The sequence below is a fragment of the Arctopsyche grandis genome, chromosome 12, assembly GCF_051622035.1.
Source record: "Arctopsyche grandis isolate Sample6627 chromosome 12, ASM5162203v2, whole genome shotgun sequence".
NCBI classification, from domain to species: domain Eukaryota; kingdom Metazoa; phylum Arthropoda; class Insecta; order Trichoptera; family Hydropsychidae; genus Arctopsyche; species Arctopsyche grandis.
In genome coordinates, this window is record NC_135366.1 from 29,837,299 (window position 1) to 29,854,028 (window position 16,730).

A 16,730-nucleotide genomic window follows, 5' to 3' on the forward strand; every position below is an offset into this window, starting at 1 on the left:
AATTATCCTGAAAAATGGAAATTATCTAGAGTCATTCCCATTCATAAAAGTGGCTCTAAAAATGAGGTTGAAAATTACAGACCTATTGCTATCATCTCGGCTATTCCCAAAATTTTCGATAATATCCTTCACCGTTTGATTCTTTTGCAGTTCAAAAGATTGTTGTGTGATGAGCAGCATGGTTTTTCACCATGTCGTTCCACTACCACTAATCTTGCCTGCTTTTCATATTATACCATGTCTAAAGTTGACCGTGGACAACAAGTTGATGTAGCCTACTTTGACTTTCGAAAAGCATTTGATCTTGTCAACAATGACGCTCTTATGATCAGATTAGCTGAAGTGGGCTTTTCTCCACGTCTTCTTAAACTCTTTGCTTCTTATCTTAGTGATAGGAAGCAATTTGTTAGATATGGTATTTATGAATCTCCTTCATTTTTTACGCGATCTGGTGTAACTCAGGGGTCCACCTTAGGCCCTTTACTATTTACAATAGTCATTAATAACCTCCCAAAAGTACTACGCAATGCTTCATGTCTCTTGTTTGCTGACGACGTTAAACTATTCTTTGCTGTTAAGGATGAGAGGCAAGCCTCTCTCCTTCAAGCTGATATTAACGCTGTTTTAGAGTTCAGTTCCAGTTTAGGGCTTGAACTGAATACTAGTAAATGTGCTATTATGAGTTATGGACGTGCGAATTCGCTCTATTGTCACGGATATTCCATTGGATCCGTATTGTTGAAGCGCGTGGAATCAATGGTCGACTTGGGTATCACTTTTGATCCTCAATTCACCTTTCACAACCACATCAAGACAATCGCTGACGTTTCCTTTCGTCGACTTGGATTTGTCTTGAGATATGCTAGATTATTCTCCAACCCCTTGTCTTCTCGCTTGCTTTTCAACTCGCTTGTTAGAAGTAAGCTAGAGTATAATGCAATTGTGTGGAATCCGCACGAAGCAAACTACTCTCTTATTATAGAAAAAGTGCAAAAAGCATTTCTTCGTTTTCTTTATAAGAAAGAGTATGGGTACTAACCATATCTCTATCCTACTCCTTTCCTTTTGGGCATGCTTGGGTATAATTCCCTTGAACTTCGGAGAAACTTCTCGTTAATTCGTTTCGTTCTCCAGCTATTGCGTGGTAATACGTCATGCCCGTTGTTGCTGGAACAGTTGGGACTTTATGTCCCTAATAATTATGTGCGTGGTAGACATCATCATTTAATGGTTGTACCTGCTGCTCGCACAGTTCTTTTTCGAATGGCTCCTATTCCAAGAGCTATTCGACTTCTCAATGAAATCGTTGCTGCTGTCCCTGAATGTGATATTTTCCACCTTGGGGAGCGTAGATTGTCGGATATTATCTTAACATATTTATCTGGTAACCTGCGCTCATCATTACTTTCTTAATTTGAATGTGATGAATGAGTGGAATCTTAATCTACTCTCTTCCATTTGGGCCTCGCTGTGATTTTATTTTTTATTCATATTTTGTTTTATTTTATTTTATTTTTTCTTTCTCTTTTGTACATTTTTATATACTATTTTAATTTTGATCAGTGTAAACAAAGAATGGGATTTATGGATTTTATTTTTAATTTTTACACTTTTGTTATTTTTTTTTTCTCTCTGAATGATGTATTATTTTCCTTTTGTTACTTTTTTTTGTAATTTTATTTTACCATGTTTTCTGCTTTTGCTTTTTTCCTTTATTTACAGTTTACTTGTTTTTATATCATGTTTTTATATATTTTTCAAATGTAGGCCATTGTGGCGCATTAGGTTCTTCCTGTAATGCCACAATGGTCCAAAACTATTAAATAAATAAATAAATAAATAAATAAATATTGTTCTAATACACACATATATGAACTTATATTAATTACTAACTGTTTATCAAGTTGTGAAACCCGATAACAATAGCCAAACAAAAAAGTGGCTTATTAAAAAGTGTTTATCAAGTTGTGAAATCCGATAACTATAGACGAAGGCAATAATAAGATTGGCTAGGATAAATTGCATTTTTCCCAGCTGCCGACACGATAACTACGAATGCAATTAAAGGGTTTCTGAAAGTTCTGAAAGCTTCAGAGAACGAACCGGTCAACGACTAGGAATGCGACGCATTCTATTGCGTTCCTATAAAACTATTCAGCCGTAAGACACGACTCTGAAATGCACATTCACCCAGATGAAAGCCAAGAATTTTCATTCACATATCTCTTATACACACATATTATACAATATTAGTACGTTCACATTTTACATATATTATACAAAGTCTATCAACACGGCCTCCTTTATAGACAACGATCCAAATTGACCTGAATACGATCATTGAACTTTATTTGCACGGCCTTAATTTAATGAAATATGGATGTTTCAAAAAAATAAACACCACACCAAACAAAGTCATCGAAAAATCGCTTCGTTGCCTATTCTGAAACTTTGAGGCTAAATAAATTCAAATATCATGCAATTAAATTCATTTTTATATGCCTCTTCTATGTTTGCCTTCGCTCATTCGTCTGACAATATTTGGATTTGATATCCTACATTCTTCCAATCGTTTTTAAACTTTGCCATTTTGCGTGGTTTGGTCAACAATATATATTCAGATCAAATCCGCCAGTACGATGGTGAAAAATAATCGTAATAGACAAGTTTAAAAAATTCTACAATTTTGACCATCTTGACGTCTAATCGTAAGTTGCCGTATTTATTTTCCTTTCCGCCACCCTCTCGCTTTGTCAGATTGTTTAAACGCCTATAGCTTTTTCTTTTTCACACTATATCTTATAAAATTTGTATTATAGGTTCTCATTATCTCTCATATATATTTTTATTCCACTCATAGGTTATATAATGAATGTTAAAATGTTTATATTATAATGGTGATTCGATATGCTTGTTATGCCCAAATACGTCAGGCTCAAGTCGTTCGCCTCTCCCATGCGCCCATCGAGACATTCGATTTGTTATATTTTTTTTTTCTTCACAAGTCAACTAACCTCCAAAATCATTTATTTGAATAATTTTTCTTTTAGGTTATTGTAAAACATATGTATAATTACCATAAAGCAAAATTTCAGATTTTAATAAAGTTGACGCTTTAAATACACATGTCTTCGCATTTCAACGCTAAATCTCATGTTCGATAAAATAGATACATTGATACAACATTCTAATCATAGAAGCGAGCCAATTCTCTGAAATCAAAACAATGTACACCCCCTCCTGAAAGTCATAAACACATCAAATCACCACCAACTATTTTTATGTTTATTATTATGACCTGGAAAAGACTTCGATAATGGTTTGATGTAGTTTATTGAAATGTAAAATTTGCACGTGGTGGGCCAGCGGAGCGTACGGAACACAAGCTGTCCGTACGCCGTCTACTCGGTGACTCTGTCGACCGTCGCGTATTTCCGCTTGGGCCGACACTAATGCCAACTCGTCAATAATGCCAATCGACAATCAGTTAATAAGACTGTTTGCCACACGTCATTACAAAAGTCGGAACATAGTCCCACATAGGAAAACTGTTGAACAATACAGTTATTCTACAGAGTTACAGCATTACTGACGAGTCGTTTACAATAAATCATAGCTCTTAAAATAATTAAATAGAGGGTGAATAATGAAACCTTTGCCTCATCCAGTGTGAGGATAAAATCAATTTATTGGTTCAGTAATATTTCAACTTATAGGTATACCTCTGGTGAATGTTGTTTCTCTTTACATTAAAATTTTTGAAATCTCCTTTGAAGCTGTGAATAAGCATTACAAGATAAGTTTACTTTAAAGAAGAGAGAGTGGACTGTATATGGTTTAAAACTTAAGCATTCCTCATCTTGATGTTAACTTAGACAATACAATGTTGACACTGTTACAGTTGTCAAGACAGATCAGCTATTACCGATCAACTAAACTTGATTAGTGAGTGTAATGCTCCTAAGTTAACTTGATTTCATCAACAAGTAGCACAAACATTGCTAAATTAAAAGTAAATTGGAAAGTCATTCATTCATTCCTACAAGCAGGAAATGAAGGCGAACTATGATTATAGATGTCTCTACGTTACATCGAAATGTTCAGTATTATAATATTTACTTATTCTATGATTCACATAAATACTATAAACAGTAAGAGTTAACTTATGTTTTCATAACAAGAAACATAAGACCTGCGGATGACTCCCGGCAGGTTATAATTAAGTAGACATGAAATAATTTAAGATGCTCCATTAAGTGTGGCTTGGAGACTAACATTAACAAATCATGAATCTAATTTTAACTGTCAAATTTGAACAGTTTATTTTAAACTCGGATATAATCCTTCCGAGTGATGACATGAGACAAGTCTTATATTATAAAGACAAAATGATTAGATTAAATTCGGAGATATATACTGCCGAATGTTAAAATGAAAATAGCTTAAATTATACACACAACACAATTAAAGTGAATTACGGAGTACTACTATTAACATTGACTGATTTAAACTCATGATTACATCTAATAAGTAATATGAGTTGGGGGTAGTGTCTTCGGGTTAAACTAAGCTACCGAAGTTGACGGAATTGAAGCTGCTGTTTCTCCTCCCTCTTGCTGATCTTCCTTCCTGTCAAGTGGTCCTTGTGGTAGAATCGGCAATGGCGCCACTAGATGACTGGACCGACGAAACTCTCCGCTGGCAGTAAAGACGTCGACGACTCGAACTCTGCCATCTGGTCCGGGATACAATTTAGTGACTCGACCCAAGACCCATCGGGTTGGCAGCATGTGTTCCTCCTTTAACAGGACCATTTGACCCACACTCAGATTGTTGCTCGAGTCCTTCTTCCATTTGTGTCGTAACTGCAAAGAATGTAAATATTCCGCCGACCAACGTTTCCAAAATGCTGCTGTGGTCAATTGTATCTGAAGCAGATTGGCATGGACATTAGTGTTATATTTAACCTCCATTGGAAGAGCGAGTAAGGATCTGCCAATTAAGAAATGTCCAGGTGTGAGGGGTAAAAGGTCTAGTGGATCCGAAGACAAGGGACTAAGAGGACGGGAATTCATGCAAGCTTCTATTTGAGTCAATACCGTACAAAATGATTCGAAATTTAAGGTGGTGGCCTTTAACACCTTGTTTAAATGAATCTTCATGGATTTAACCGCTGCTTCCCACAGCCCTCCCATGTGAGGCGCCCTTGGCGGGTTAAACTTCCAACGAATCCCTTCGGAGGCTACATACCGTAGTAGCTTCTCCTCATGAGGACGTTCGTAAATTAATTTTACTAAATTAACGAGTTCACGACTTGCACCGACAAAATTAGTAGCATTGTCGGAATATATCGTATTGGGCCTGCCACGTCTGGCTACGAATCTTCTTAAACAATTTAAGAAATTTGAACTCGTTAAGTCTCCGACAAGTTCCAAGTGAACTGCCTTACTGGAAAAACACACAAAGACACAAACGTAACCCTTAATTATCTTAGAATTCTTATTGCAACCACTCTTCACAGGAAAAGGTCCTGCGAAATCTATCCCCACATGACTGAAAGGAAAATTCGCAGTGGTACGTTCAAGCGGGAGTAATCCCATTAATCTATTGTGTGACAGTGGTTTATTTCTGAAACAAATGACACATGAACGCACCACTCCTTTGACAGTATTATGTCCGGCCAATGGCCAATAGGTCTGCCGCAATAACGACAGTAAGGCTTGAGTACCCAAGTGAATATATTTCAAGTGCGCATCTCGGACAATCATGTGTGTAAGTTTATGCTTATTTGACAAGATAATGGGTGACGTTGATAGAGTTGTTCCCAGAGGAAGTCTACTTCCAACACAAATTAAATTCTCGTGGAATAGAGGGGACAATTTAGCTAATTTACTGCTACTGGGAATTGGATGTCCCTTGCTCAGCAAACGATATTCCAATGGAAATGATTCCATTTGCGATAACCTTATCAAATTATTTAAAGCATCTTTTAATTCTAAAGCGGACGGTTCGTTATTTTCTTTAACGTTTAATTGTTTATTCCTTAGTGGCCGACGAACATATGATAAAACTCGAAGGAGTCTTGGAAGATGAGAATGTTTATCTATCCAATTATTTTCCCTCACAAGGGTAGCGTTAGTGACTACCCTTCTCTCTGGAAGATCTATTGTGATCTCAGGAGGTCTTCGAGGCCATCGTGATTCGTCTAATTTCAACCAACTAGGGCCGTCCCACCATAACGAATTATGATTTAATTCTGATGGTTGAGTCCCTCGAGAAATTAAATCTGCTGGATTGTCTGTAGAGGAGACATGGTACCACTCAATGGGTTGAGATATTGATTGGATTTCGGCCACTCGATTGGCAACGAAGGTGGTCCATTTACATGACTCTCCTCTAATCCAATGCAATGCGACGGTTGAATCCGTCCAATAATATTTTTCATTAATATGAATTGTTAATTGGTCTATTGTTGACTTCATTAACTTTGATAATAACATAGCGGAGCACAGCTCTAAACGCGGAATAGTTACAAAACTGAGCGGAGCGACTCTCGAACGAGAACACACAAGATGACATTTGGAATTTCCCAATTGATCAGTACATTTGACATAAATACAAGCACCATAAGCTTTCTCGGATGCGTCACAAAATCCGTGTGCCTGTATATTAATGACATTATTTAGTATTATCAATCTAGGAATTTTATAAAGTTTCATGACTGTATTGGATAATTGACAATCTTTCCATTTTTTGAAGATTGTCTGAGGAATGAATTCATCCCAACCAATGGTTTGTTGCCAGACAGATTGCATTAATATCTTATAATTAATTAACAATGGAGATAATAGTCCTAATGGGTCGAAGATCTGACTAATTACTGATAAAAAGTTTCTTTTTGTTATATTTTCAGTCTCGACTTCGGTTTGAACCTTAAATACAAAAACGTCTTCCCGCGGTTTCCAAAATAAACCTAAAGTTTTGTGTGATTCGTTAGAGAAGTTAAAATCTGAACAATCGTCAGCTTTAACATCCGTGATTATATCGGAGTTGTTCGATGTCCATTTGCTTAAGGGCATACCGGCTGATAATAATATGGTTTCCAGTTGAACCTTTAATAATTTACCAGCTTCAATAGTATTAGTTCCCGTGAGCAAATCATCAACATAAAAATCACGTTCGATCACTTTACTAGCGATGGGATATTTGTTTCTATTCTCCTCTGCTAACTGATTTAGACATCTAGTAGCTAAAAATGGGGCTGAAGCAGTTCCGAATGTTACTGTATTAAGCTTGTAATGCTTGAATTTACTCTGGGGATCTGTTCGCCAAATGATTCGTTGTACATTTTTATTTTCCTCTGCTATTTGAATCTGTCGGTACATCTGCTTAATATCCGCAGTAATCACGTATTTATGGAGTCGAAAGTTGAGTAGTAAACTTAACAAATCTGATTGGACATTAGGTCCCACCATCAAAATATTATTTAGTGAGATATTAGACGTTGTCTTTGCGGACGCATCAAAAACTACACGATATTTAGTGGTAAGGCTAGACTCCTTAACCACGACGTGATGAGGTAAATAACAATGAACCTCATGTGCCTCCGGAGGTTCACACTCTGACATATGTCCTAAATTTATGTACTCTTCTAAAACTTTATTGTATTCCATTTTTAAATTATTATTGGCTAAAAAACGTCTTTCCAAAGTTTTGTGTCTTTTCTCCGCAATGTGCAATGAACTTCCTAATACTACCGGGGAATTTTTATATGGTAAAGCTACACAAAATCTACCGTTTTTATCTCGTGATGTGTGTGCTTGGAAATGTTCCTCACATCTTTTCTCCTCAAGAGATTGATGTTTTACCATAGGAACCTGGTCGATCATCCAAAAGTTTTGAATGTGACTGTCTAATTGACTTAAGCCTATGTGGCTCTTCCCTGGAGCATTATTTACTTCGGGATATGGACCAACTATTGTCCATCCGAATTCGGTATCCTTTAAGATAGGCATACCTTTTCCTAACTGGATGGTTCCTGCTTTCATAGCATGAACGCAAATCTCGGCGCCGAGCAATAAATCGATTGGCGTCGGTTTATTCCAAAGGGGATCTGATAACTTGATTCCCGCTGGTATTGAAATTAACTGTTGATCCAGTTTCACAGTTGGAATTTCGCCAGTAATTTCTGGTAATACCAAACACAACACTTTGGTTGAGTAATTAGTGGTTGAAGACCTTATGGTCACCTTGGTGATGTGACGAATGCTACTTTCTTGATTAGCGATACCTACAATTTTTTGAGAGATTTTCTCTAATTTGAAGTTATTCTTCTTAGCGAAAGATGTGGTAACATAGTTGACTTGTGAGCCGGAATCTAATAATGTGCGACCCTTAACGACCGTTCCATTGGACGTTATAATGTCTACTTGTACCGTCGGTAAAATTATCTCCCTTTGAGAGAAATGAGTAGAATGAGCATTAATTGACTTCCTTCCCGTATTATTGGAACTAAATGTATCGTCCTGATGCAACAAAGTGTGATGGTTTTGTTTGCACCTTAAGCAATTATAGTTAGACTTGCAATTTGTTATCTTATGCGATGAATTTAAACATTTAAAACACATGTTATTAGATTTAACGAATTCATTTCTTTCCATACTGGATTTTGCTTTGAATTTATCACATTTGCCTATGAAATGATTATTTCGACAGAATGCGCATGCGTTTACCTTACTTGATGGGTTTTTGTTCGCGACATGAGTTCTCATGATTCTTTGACGACTATGAGGGAATTCCTTCACCGTAGTTACAGATGCAGTAGATTGTAATACATTACATCTATTCTGCAAGAATGTCTCTAAACTTTCATATGGTGGCATTTCTCTGCTAACCAGCGATATTTCCCAGTCTCTTACTATATTAAAAGGTAATTTCCTTAGAACTAAACATGTTACCCATGGATCTAAAATTTCTCTCGCGTAACCCAACGATTCAATGTTTTTAATACACACTGTTACCTGATTCAATAGATTTCTCAATTCGATATGTGATTCTCTTGTGATTAATTTTAAGTCACAAAGTGAATTAATCCTAGTTTTGAGATTAAGTCTTGGTAAATTATATTGCTTGTCTAAAATACTCCAAGCTATTTCGTAATTGTCTGAGCTAATATCTAAACCTGATACAGCTGCCAAAGCGGGACCGATTAAGGATTGATGCAAATATTGCAATTTCGTGACATTCGAATATTCCGTTTTGTTTCCTATTATATTCTTAAAAGCTTGTTGAAACGATTGCCATTCAGATGGATCTCCCTGAAATGTGGGAATGGTTAACGTCGGTAACTTATCTCTAGCAAATTTAATTGTTGCTTGCTCTACCTTTAGTTTACTATCTTGAAAGGATTGGCAATCTAATGCTGCTTTAAGATTTTTAACTGTTATTGTAATTGCATCGTACTCTTCGTCTATTTTGGCCGCTTTCGGTATGTCTGTAAGGTTATCTAAATATTCGTAATGGAGTTTTCGGACATAATCGTATGCTTCTTTAATGGTTTGATACTGTCCTTCATCTAATTCGGAGGATTTATCTATTTTTCCTTTTAGTCTTTGTACCGCGCCTGAATACCTTAATTCTATTGACGTCATTATAACTTCTACTTTATTTTCCTTCGCTAATATTTCTATCGATTGAGTCTGACTTCGAGTCTGATGTATTCTAGAGCTTGACCTGTCTCTAATAGGTTCTACGTCCCTAGTTGGATTTCGACCTTTATGCGACTTGGAAGTCGAAGCTTCTATTTCCTCGTTTTCAGCACTTGACATTTGTTTCAGAAAGTTGCACTATTTCGTCTCATAAATACAGTTGTTCTCTACTATAGCTGTCAATTGAACTATTCGTAGAGATAAGGTAATAATATTCAATGATTAACCGTGAATCTTAATATTCTACTTTAACTATTATCACCAGAATCTATCCAACATATTTTGGAAGAAATTACAACCCTAAATTGGTGGGTGCTTGATTTAAACCACTTTGGGGCTACAAGTCTTGTGATTTATTTTAAATCACCACTGTTTCATCACACATTATGAAACAAAGAGATCTACCGATGTATGAATATGCCGGTATGTACTTGATTTAATCCACTTTGGGGCTACAAGTGTAATTCCACATTTATCGTGGAAGGGGGGGGGGGGGAGGGTGTTTCTACACACATTAAGAAACAAAGATCTACCGATATGAATATACCGGTATGTACTTGGTTTAAGCCACTTTGGGGCTACAAGTATAATTCCACATTTATCGTGGAAGGGGGGGGGGGGAGGGTGTTTCTACACACATTAAGAAACAAAGATCTACCGCTATGAATATACCGGTATGTACTTGGTTTAAGCCACTTTGGGGCTACAAGTATAATTCCACATTTATCGTGGAAGGGGGGGGGGGGAGGGTGTTTCTACACACATTAAGAAACAAAGATCTACCGATATGAATATACCGGTATGTACTTGATTTAATCCACTTTGGGGCTACAAGTATAATTCTCCACGTGCTTTGCTAATTTTACACTACATCTGATTTTACACTTTTAATACGAAATTCGATGCGACCGATGAAACATTCCTTCGTAGCGCGATATTATTTTATACAATCGCGTTAATTAATTGTTATACTTTAAAACATATTTTAAAACTGACCTACCCACATGATTGCCTTTTGAACAGATTGCCTGAGATTGAATACATTCACTTACTTGAATATCCTTTACGATGTTTATGTGATCGTTCCGATAATTTTGGATTACCTCTGTGTCCCATGCGTCTTTGTAGGTTATGTTTTTATTTATATATTTTCTGCGTCAATCACGCGGTCATGTACCTCTGTACATCAATTAATATATTGCTGAAATAGAAGCAAACATGTTATTAGTATTGGAAAGGTATGGATAGTAACAAAGGAACGATACCGATTTCTTAATTGACATCCATTTTTTCTCGACCACGTTTTTTCCTATTGGTTTGTCCGTTTGGTGTTGTGGCCTAGGTTACTGGTGTCCGGTTCGAAGTGACCATCATGGAAAAGACTTCGATAATGGTTTGATGTAGTTTATTGAAATGTAAAATTTGCACGTGGTGGTTCAGCGGAGCGTACGGAACACAAGTTGTCCGTACGCCGTCTGCTCGAACTCTGTCGACCGTCGCGTATTTCCGCTTGGGCCGACACTAATGCCAACTCGTCAATAATGCCAATCGACAATCAGTTAATAAGACTGTTTGCCACACGTCATTACAAAAGTCGGAACATGACCCACACTGAGAGCTTTTGGGTCAAGCGTGTAAATTTCGGTCGACGGACAAACAGGCGCCAAACGAAAAATCATAAAACCGAACATTTCATTTCAACGATGTACAAAATTCAACATTGAATTATTTCAAATCAATTCAAAGCTTACATACAAAGTATTTAAACATATTGTACATACATATTTATTTTATTTTAACTTTTAATTTAGACCAGGAAGGCCTAACAGGTAACCCCAATGCTCCTTCCTAGCCATAAATATTGTACATTTAATAAAAATATTATCAATATTATACAAAGTACATAAATACATATCAAGTAACAACCACGGAGACATCTATGGTCAAATTTGTAAATTTGCAGCATTTTAAACAATTCAGCGAAATTCAGTAAATACATATCAATTAATTAACATTCACAGAGACATATGGTCAAATTTGTAAATTTGCAGCATTTTAAACAATTCAGTAAATACATATCAATTAATTAACATTCACAGAGACATTTATGGTCAAATTTGTAAATTTGCAGCATTTTATACAATTCAGCGAAACTCAAGATTGCTGAAAACTTGAAATTTTTCGAGAAAATGGGTAAGTACAATTTTGAAACCATTTCAATGAAAATCAGATAAATCGGCAAACTCTGATAGGAAACCATTGACCTGGAGTCACAAATCCAAGGTCTGGCCAGTGGAATTTGACCACTCTCTTCAAAGCATGGTAACCACTAATCTATTCTGCTGGTTAAATATACCAAACTGTGTACCTGCTTAGTCTCGTTTGTGACTCCAGGTTTATTGTTTCTTATGAAAGTTTTTTCGATTTTCAATTTTTCTGATTTTCATTGATAAGGTTCCTGTAAAAATAAGCATTTCCTTTCTATCTGTCTTGCTAATCTCAAATTATTCAGCGTGTTGGGGTTCGCCAATTTGATTATAAAATACTGCAAAAATTTCTCCATATGTCACTGTGGTTGTTTGTATGAATTCGCATTGTATAAAATGCTTATGTATATTTATTTCATTGTATCTGTTTAAATGCAATCGCTTTGGAGCACTCTGTAAAGGCGAATGTTCATGTTCTATGAAATAAAATAAAATAAAAACATAGCATTCCGTTCAGGAATAATGACGACTTTCTGGGAACTTTTTGAACGCTTACGTACATATAATATAATATAATCCATAGGTACAAAGTCGTATTGTGTAATATGAGATATAACTCACTTAGGTCGAGTGTTACGACAGGGATGTGAAATCCGCTCTTGGGCTTGATTACGCAATAAGGCCTTGTTCTGTTTGGGGTCTGTTTCTGCGACTTCTGCTCCTTATTGATCTCTCCCGTGTCAAAGTTTGTGATCATATTTACGCCGCACAAATAAACTAGGCAAATTACAACGTGATCCGACAAGTCTATATTGACTTTAATCTAAAACTATGCGAAACTTCTTAATCTGTCTCTACACGTTTGTAAGTAGCGGAAGGTTCAACTAATTACGAAGCTTTTAATCGAGAGCATTTTCCCGATGCTGTGAGAGGATAGTTGCGTCATTTTTTTTTTTTTTTGAGACTTTGAACTGTCAAAGGCTTTTAAAAGTTAATTATGTGCGAAATCACTTTGATATCGCTCCGTAATAATTATCAACGGTTTATTCAAGCTTTTTATACATAAAACCATATACATATTTGTCTATTGCCTTTGAGTCGATAGCTTAAAGGGGAATGCGAAATATTAAAACTTTGAAAACTAATCATAAGACTTGAAAGGCTTAAAATTATCAGCTTTTCTTTATACTGTGTAAATCTTATACTATGAAATGAGCTAGTATTTTATGTATCTATGTGTATATTTTCTTTTTTTTAACTCTCCCTCACTGAAGTGGGGTATGCAAGTGCCCCAATTTTTATGTTTTTCGTAATAACTATGTGGTTTTTAAAGCTATACACCCTATATTTCTTGAATTCCTAGAATGAACTACAAGAAATTTATTTTAATAGATTTTGTATGATTTAGAAAAAAAATACATCGTAAAAAAAATATATTTATACATTTCTACGTTCCAAAGTATGATTTAAAGGCGGTAGCAATAAGTCATGTTTTTGATTGTTCGCTTGCATATTCTTGTTGATTGATGAATCAATGCGAGAGAAAGAGACACCCATATTTTCGTAAGCTATTGTTTTCGTCGCTTTCGGCGCGTGGCTATTGAGTCATGCAGTCGCCTGTTGGCCTTACCTATGTGCGTTTGCGTGTTGATGTTTGTCGTTATTTTTTAATACAAAAATAGTCAAAAACATGCCATAGGACTAAAACTTTCTTATATTGATATATAAAATTATATATATTCAACCCATTTGTATTGAGAAAAGCTGAATTTTGATTAAAAAATACTAGGGTATTACTCGACCCCGGCTTGGGACACTCTTTCGATCTCTACGCTCCGTCCTTCAAAGGTTAATTTCACACATATAATTAAGGTGCATATGCACAAAGTGGTACACTGTACGTGTTTTTAGATATGTAGTTTTGCACATGCAAAAAAATTACTAGCACGCCTAATCAATGTCATCGCAATCCTTGACAACACTCACCCCTGAGTGTTTTCGCTATTATTTTATTCTTGTATAGACATAAGTTTGGCAATTACCAGTACGAAACGTATTTTCTGGTACATTCTACATATATTTTATTTTTTATATTTGTTATTTATACCAAGAATGCCTAACAGGTAACCCCTATTGCGCCTTCCTGGCCAGAAACATTGTACATTTGATACAAGTATTATTAGTATTATACAAAGTACATAAATACATATCTGTAACACTGTAACACTACATAACTACATATCTGTAATACACACTGAGACATCTATGGTCAAATTTGTAAATTTGCAGCATTTTATACAATTCTGACATTGCTGAAGACTTGAGATTTTCGAGAAAATAGGTAAGATTGCTAATTTGTTGGATCCATTTCAATGAAAATTAGATAAATTGGCAAATGATAGAAAACGATCGACCTGGAGTTAGAAATCTGAGTTCTGGCCAGCAAAAAACAGTGGGATTTGAACCCGTGACCACTTTTTTCAAAGCATTATATGCTATCCACAAGTCTATTTTGCTAATTGTTCTGTTGGTGCGAAGAGACACCTCTGTGAGGGACAGTACATATAAGTTAATTATAAATTTTAGAGTTAAGTATAATAATTAAGATGTATTTTTAAATTATCTTGATAGCTAAAATATATATAAATAAATAAAATAAATAAATAAAATAAATGTTAGTAGCCGACAAAATCTATTCATATTATACAGCAATACATGTCAATTTAATGTGTCGAAAATATTCACCCACCTCTTTAAAAATATTCACCCACAACGTGACGTCATAGTGGTGAGTGCAAGGATACTTACAAAAGTGCGCATGCGCACATGAATACATATATATTCGCAAGCGTAATATTCTCGTCATACATACTGGTACAGAGTACTCTGTAATGTATACAATGTAAGCCTATTTTGCCTTGCACTCGGCAAAACATGTCTGAACGTGCGCTGCTGCATAGTATGAATAGAATTAGTCTTTTCCGTACCAGGCTGTTGACTTGCAGTGGTGTATAGTATGAATAGGCATTTAACAGCGACATGAAGACACACCGAATAGATCTTGAACTATAAATTGAACTATAGCCAGCATTTTGGCTTAATGGTAGCGTATGTATGTTTAGCACCATCTAATCAGTGGGTTCGATCCGCCATACTGCTGGTTAGATTTGGGGATATTAGTGACTCACAAATCTTCTGTATTTATTGTGTGTATAATTTGTAAAAATTATGAACAAAATCTAAATCCATACATGTCTCAATAGATTAATTCTGTATTAATTAATGGTTATTTCATGTTCTTCACCTTCTGGAAATACAGTGATTTATGTAATAATAAAAAATTGCTGCATTGTTTCTAATTAATTGTCCAGGAAGGCGCATTGGGGTATTCCTGTCAAACCTTCCTGGTATATATCTATGTGAAAAATAAAAATAAATAAATAAAGTAAAACTGTAAGAGCAAAATTCAACCTTTGTAATTTTCCGGCTTATGTGCTAAAGTAACTTCGGTTAAAAATTATTTTGTATTTTGCAAATAAATTGATCGCCTCTCTACCGAGCTAAGCCCAAATTGCAAATGTGCAAATTGTTATACACATTCATATATAAGATTGCTGAGAGTGAATTTTCACATTTCCACGTACATTTTCAAAATGGAAACCGTTCGATTTGTTTGCAGAGCAATTATCGGAATAGACGATATTCCAGAGGGAGACAACAGTTGTTGTTCAATTCGTCATTTTTGACGGCAAAGTAATACGATGCAGAACGTTATGCGTAACGCGACCCTTTTCGAGACCTCTTAGCTGAAATTTGACACTTTTCGAAGCACTCCCCGTATTAGATGGATATGTCTCAGTTGTATTGAAGGGATTAAACTGGAAATCGGCTTAAAAGGGATGAAATGACCACATGTGGCCCTCTCTACCCGGAAGTAGCAGTAGGTCAAGCGTAAAACTTTCTCGAATTAAATGTCTACTTGGGTATATACATACATCTAAATAGATAAAAGTTTTACTAAAATGTGCTCATATTATATAAGCTGATTGTGTTCCTAAACCATGCTATTCGATTTTGTCTGTTTGTAAATGCACCAAGACTTTTCTATTAAAATTAATAAGCCAACCAGCAAAATAGACTTGTTGTTAGCATAGAATGCTTTGAACAAAGTGGTCACAGGTTCAAATCCTACTGGTTCCTGCTGGCCAGACCTTGGATTATTATTATATTATAATGGCAGATTACACTTCCACTTATATTGATGACCAAACCGAGCAAAATGGTAAAGTTTGATAACTTTGTTTATACTTTCGTTTAGTTATGTAATGTGCTATTTAATCATATTATAGCTTTCATTCTTTTCCTTTTCATTTGTTTATTTTGTATTTACCTTTTTCATTTGTTTTATATTTGTTAAATTTCAATTTCTTCTTATATTCTATTTTATAACCTTTTCCAAATATTTTAATACTATAGTTTAATTATGCAATGTTCTACATATTTTGTCATGCCTTTATTATTTACTTTTTAATTTGTTTTCCTTATATTTATCTTTTTCATTTTTGTAAAAATCTATTATTGGACTCGGATATTACATATATTATTTATTTACTATTTGTTTTTTTATACATATCTATGTACATCCTGTCTGTTGATTTTTCAATTAATAAAATAAAATAAAAAAATAAAATAAAATAACGATCGGATAAAAACCCAAGCTTTGTTTCACGATCAAATCGTTTGTAAGCTAAGAAGAGGTATTTTAAAAAAATCGATTTTGCTCGACACGTTAAGTTGACATGTACTGCTGTATAAT

At 35.2% G+C, this 16,730-nt stretch overlaps 1 protein-coding gene across 1 annotated transcript in view; it reads right to left on the reverse strand.

The window, feature by feature from the left end:
* Window positions 1-3,315: 3,315 nt before the first annotated feature.
* Window positions 3,316-16,730, reverse strand: part of LOC143919699 (uncharacterized) — a 492,686-nt gene continuing 479,271 nt past the window's right edge. Inside the window, exon 2 of the mRNA XM_077442153.1 lies at window positions 3,316-3,449. The gene's annotated coding sequence lies outside the window, so the exon portion shown is untranslated. The remainder of the gene's footprint in view (window positions 3,450-16,730) is intronic.